The following is a 6,247-nucleotide window of genomic DNA, read 5'->3' as shown; positions in this document are numbered from 1 at the left end:
AAATACAGAAAGAGAAATTACAACCACAATAACCAAAATGATGTAGACTATCTATACATAAAAGAAGACAGATAGACTAAAGCCACATGAAAGAAGGCTAACACATTTTCTACTTTTTTTCTATTTTTCTTTTAGTATTCAAATATTTTGTCTTGTTTTATATTTCCCTTTCTGAAAAGTATTAAAGACAGCATTGGCTTATTATGTATTCAATACACAACGATTTTTATTTTTTTCTACTGGGGGTATTCCACTGGAGAGAGAAAAAAAAAGAAACTTCTACTCTTCCATAGAAAAGCCAACAGGCAAAACTTCAGGAGTATTTTCTCTGAGCTATTCTCTTTTCCTACAGCTATTCTTAAACTGCCTGTCATTTTCACCAGCACTTCGACAAATGGCCATGTGCCCCTGAATCTGTTTAGTACTATGGAGGCAGAGCCTGAATCTGGCTTGAGAAAAACTTCTACCAAATATTCCTCTAGCCACTTAACATTTACTTGATTCTAGGTACAAATTTTTAATTCCTTGTCACTAAATACATTTATCTGTAAAACAGCAGTAAAGATAACTTTCTTGTATGCTTTCCAGAGTTTTATAATAATATTTGTGATTGTTATTTACATTACAAACTAAAAAAAGTCCAAAATAGGATGCTTTAATAATAATGTCAGTTTCAATTGCACAACATGCATTAAAGATAATCTCTTCATATATTAAATATATCTTTCTAGGTGATTAAGCACGATTTATATGTTTATTTATTTATTTATTTTACACCAAAAATGTAATTCCTGGAAATACCCAGTCCTCTAAAGAACCTGATGGCAGTTCTAGATTCTTTAAGAAATATTTACTATTTAAATTTAGATCTTGCCTTTAAGCAACCATGGAGAAACTATGAACTCTCACGGTAAGTTTGAAAATAAAAAAATAGAGGGGTATATGCAAATAGGAAATAAAGAAAATGGAAGGGAAAGAAAAGGAAAAAAAGGGAAAGAAAAATAAATAATTATTACTAGTATTACCAAAATCCAGAAAAAGTCTCAATTGCCCCACAAAATATTCTAGTCTCAGAAGAGCAATAGTTTTTGAGTGCTTCATCTGGCAACTATTTGCCTAGGTGGTTATTTTTATGTTCTTAAAAACCTGTAATTCCTTCTGAGTGGTATCTCATAAACACACCCACATAAATAATTAATTGGGTGTTTTACCATTGTTATTTCACATTTTCTATTAGTATTTATTGATTCTATAAAATGTCCATTTTGTTTTCCTTTATTACATGGACATTTCTATTTAGTCCATTTACATCCTGATATTTATTCATTCTCAGCAGACCCAGCTTTGAATAAATGCTGCAACAACTGCCAAACATTTTTACCTACATAGTCATACACCAGGAACTATCTGAGATATAGATACAAAAAATTAGACATTTATCTTATTTTCACAAGCTAAGTAGTAATTCAGTGGAACAGACAACTTATAATAAGAAGAACTGAATACATATAAAGGGGTAAAATTATGAAAGTTAAAATGAAAGAGTTGCATTAGAAACGCTGATTAAGAGAAAACTTTAGGAAGCTATAATACTTAAGAAACAATCTACTTAAGTTAATGAAAAGCTCTTTCTAATTTTTACAACATGAATAGAAAGATGTATGTAGTGGGTCTGTAGATGACAAAACTTCAGGAAGATGGGGGAGAAAGCTTGATTATTTGGCTTAATTGGTGCTAAAGGCAGTAAAATTCCCTTCAGTATTAAAAGGTATAGTCACTCCATGGCATGTAGTCACAAAACAGCAAAATAAATTATTTCATGGAAATAATTCTCTTTTATACAGAGACCCTAACAAAAAGATATCAGTTATCTCACCAATGAAAGTTTGAGTCACTGCATTACCTGAAAAACTTGGGCCACCTGGGTGTTACTTGAAAACAAAGAGAATGTAGAAAGGGGTGAGAGGTTCAGCACCGTAAAGCAAGGCTATAGCTTTGTAATCGACTGCAGAAATGAGGACTTTTTGACACTCATAGATCATCTTCTCTTTAGTTTCATGTATATGTTACATACTTGAGGTAATTTCTTTTCTTTTCTTCTTTAAACAGAAATAGAAAAGTATGCCACCAAGAAATCTGGGGCATGGACTTGGACATGCTATTGGGTTCTTTGATGATACTTTGGGTATTTTTCCTTTGGGTAAGGGGAGTAAGCACATGTTGGGTTGAGTGTGGCAATATGTTATGGACAATAAGTTTTATTTTTATTTCAGAAGTATCACAGGAAAAGGAATATATTAGATTTGGGGGTGGAAACAGATTAAAATGAACTGAATCTTGTAATAGATTTTACTATGGGCTCCAAAACTTGTAAACTTTCTGAATTTTGCCGCGATTCTCCATAAATTGAGGACTGATGAAACATAAAAGCTATCATCTAATACAACAGCTAGGAAGTCTACTTGTTTGTTCTAACCACACACCCACATTCACGTGCCAGCACAAATTCCAGAGAGCTACAGACAAATGACAGACTCAATCTGCTGATCCTACTCAGGATTTTTAACCTGGAACAAGCAATTTAAAGAAGCAGGTTTGAGAACTAGTCCTTCTAGTGGAAATACAATAGCAGCATAAGCTGTATTCAGCAATGGGAGTCAGTGATGGTCAAAATGACATTAGCATCTGCAGAGGCAGGGGCTTCCACCGAATGTTTTTGTTATGTGACTTTGTCTGTGTTCCCTGCCACCTAAAACTTCTAAATTTGGGCCAGTTTTTTGAACATGAGCTTTATCTTCCCAGTTCTTCTGAGATCTACCAAATAGCCTCTAACAAAGTATTTATATGTCTAAATTAACTGGAGTAAAATTAAGAAGTTTGCTATGTGATATAAATATAAACGTATATAGGGTGAAATGAATCCTGATGTTGTTAAAAGGCATTTAGCACTTTGGGAGGCCAAGGGGTGGATCACCTGAGGCCAGGAGTTTGAGAACAGCCTGGCCAACATGGTGAAACCTCGTCTCTACTAAAAATACAAAAATTAGCCAGGTGTGGTGACACGCACCTGTAGTCCCAGCTATTTGGAGGCTGAGGTGTGGGAAATGCTTGAACCCAGGAGGTGGAGGTTGCAGTGAGCTGACATCAAACCACTACACTCCAGCCTAGGTGACAGAGCAAGACTCTGTCCACCTCCCTCCCTCCCTCAAAAAAAAAAAAAAAAAAATGCAACATAGCAACAACCGTAAAATACTTCAATTGTGATTGACCTTGGAGGTATACACTGGGACTGCTTCCTTTTCTCAGAAGAGTGAGCTGAAGGTTAGAAGTGATAGAGTTTACTTAAAATGAGTAATTAAAAATAACAAATTGAGCATTTACAATGTAGTAAGAGGGACCTGGCTGAGTACTTCAAATGCATCATTTTGTTTAATCCTAAAAAATATTTTGAGAAAGTTACTATTTTTATATAAATTTATTATTTATTTTAGACTAGGTATTTTATTTTTCTTAGCTTATCTGCTGTAACTCTTCATGGTGTTGTTTTAGTAACTGCATTAGGATTTATGCTCCACATTTCAAACTTTTTAAAGTCTCCCATCAAGTGATATTATAGTAATTCATGTAAAATGTGAGAATTTTATGTCATATAAGGTTTGATCCTTTGACTTTGTGTTTTTAAGCTTTGTTGGGGGAACAATAGTATACTTTCATTCCTCTTCTCTTAGCCTTTGTGCTATGGTTGTTGTGCACTTTTATACATATGTTATAAACCCCATATTACATTGTTATTATTTTACTTTAAAAAATCATGATCTTTCATAGGGATTTAAATAATAAGAAAAAAATGTATCACTCCTATAGCTACCAGCTCTGGTGCTCTTCACTACTTTTGTAGATACAGACTTTCATCCTGCATAATTTTCTCTCTGCTTGTAGAATTGTACTGAACATTTCTTATTCTTGGGACTAGAATTGTTAAATTTATTTCTTTTTGTGTGTCTGAAAAAGTTCCTGTTTTGAGTTTGAAAGATATTTTCATTGATATAGAATTCTGGATTAATGTATTTTAGAAATCTCGATCATTGTTGTATACCAAAGAACTTTTCCTTGCCCAAGAAGAAATCTAGTTTTTGACCTCCACTCATGAAAAGTAGCATCTAAACCTTTGGAACATCCTGCTGAAAACTGTCTTTGTTTAGCTGGGAGCATTGGGCAATGCCCATTATTCTGACAATGTAATTTATGGTGGGAGCTATAGTTCATGCAGTATCAGTTTGATCTCTGGAGGGGCTGCGAATTGAAGTAATCCATGTGAGCAGTTAACCATGTCCCCACGATCAAGTTCCAATAAAGTCTTTAGACACCAACAAGCTGGGGAGCTTTCCTGGTTAGCAATACTCTTCATGTTTATTGTAACACAGCATTGACAGGAAAGATAGCATCGTATGCAAATTCTCTGGGAGAGGACAATTCCACGTGTGGAACTTTCCTGGACACTTCCCCATGCATCTCTTCTTTTATTTTCATCTTTTTGTTGTTGTTGTTGTTGTTGTTGTTGCTGTTGCTGTAATAAACCATGACTATGTTAAGTACAAGAGCTCTCTGTGAGTTTTGAGTCCACTATGTAAATTATCAAAATTGAGGGTCATCTTGGGGACTCCCACACTTGAAATTGGTGTCAGAAGTGAGAACAGCCAGTGATTTGAAATGTTTTCAAATTTTACAACTATCTTCTGGTTGCATTGTTTCATGAAGATTTGTTGCTATTTTTATCTTTTTTTCTCTGTATGTCATGTTTTTTCCTTTGTTTGCTTTTACGCTTTCCTCTCTTTTTACTGGTTGTAAGCAATGTGGTCATGTATATTTCTTCTACGTTCCTTGTGTTTGTGCTTAATAACTTTTTTATACGTGTTTATAGTTTCAACAAATTTGTGTTATTTTTAGACTTTTTTTTTAAAAAAAAAGTTTTTTGTTCCCCCCTTCCTCAGGGACTCTAATTAAATATATCAGGCCACTTGGCATTGTCCAAATAATTTATGTTTTGTTCTTTTTTTAAAGTAGTTTTCTTTCTGTGTTTAATTTTGGGTTGTTTTTATTGTTACTTCTTTAAATTCACTACTCTTTTCTTATGTAATATCTAATCTACTGTTAATCCCATCCTGTGTATTTTTCATCTCATACTTTGCACTTCTAGAAATTACTTTGGTTTATTTTACATGTTCCATGTCACTACTTAACATCATCAATTCTTTTCTTCTAGCTTCTTGAACATATATAACATAGTTTTATAATTGTTTTAATGTCCTTATTAACTAATTCATCATTTATTTTATTTCTGGACCCATTTTGAGTTGTCACTTTGTATCTTTATTGCAGGTTATGATTTTTTCTTCTTTGCATGGCTAGTAATTTTTTTACTTTCTGCCAGACTTTGCAATCTATCTTGTTGGGTGCTGAATATTTTGCATTGTTATAAATACACTTGAGTGGTTTTTTTTTGTTTTATATATTATTTATTTATTTATTTGTTTTTTGAGACAAGGTCTCACTCTGTCACCCAGGCTGAAGTGCAATGGCATGATCTCGACTCACTGCAGCCTCAACCTCCTGGGCTCAAGCGATCATCTCACCTCAGCCTGCTGAGTACCTGGGATTACAGGCACACGCCATGATACCCAGCTAATTTTTGTATTTTTTGTAGAGAAGTGGTTTTGCTATATTACCCAGGATGGTTTTGAACTCCTGAGCTTAAGCAATCCTCCCAACTCAGCCTACCAAAGTGCTGGAATTGCAGGCGTGAGCCACTACACATAGCCATACTCAAGTTTTTTTGGCCTGGAATACAGCTATGTGACTTAAATGCAATTTGATTATTTCACTTCTGGGTTATTTTTTTGAGATGGAGTTTCGCTCTTATTGCCCAGGCTGGAATGCAATGGTGCAATCTCAGCTCACCGCAACCTCCACCTCCTGGGTTCAAGCCCTTCTGCTGCCTCGGCCTCCAGACTAGCTGGGACTACAGGCATGCACCACCACGCCTGGCTAATTTGTATTTTTAGTAGAGATGGGGTTTCTCCATGTTTGTCAGGCTGGTCTTGACCTCCCGACCTCAGCTGATCCGTCCGCCTGGGCCTCCCAAAGTGCTGGGATTACAGGCTTGAGCCACTGCACCCAGTCTCACTTCTCGGTTTTAAGCTTCGTTAGGTGGGGCAAGAGTAGCGTTTAGTGGAGGATAATTTTATCT

The sequence above is a fragment of the Hylobates moloch genome, unplaced genomic scaffold (assembly GCF_009828535.3).
Source record: "Hylobates moloch isolate HMO894 unplaced genomic scaffold, HMol_V3 SCAFFOLD_30, whole genome shotgun sequence".
Taxonomy (NCBI): Eukaryota; Metazoa; Chordata; class Mammalia; order Primates; family Hylobatidae; genus Hylobates; species Hylobates moloch.
This window is presented reverse-complemented; position numbering follows the sequence as displayed.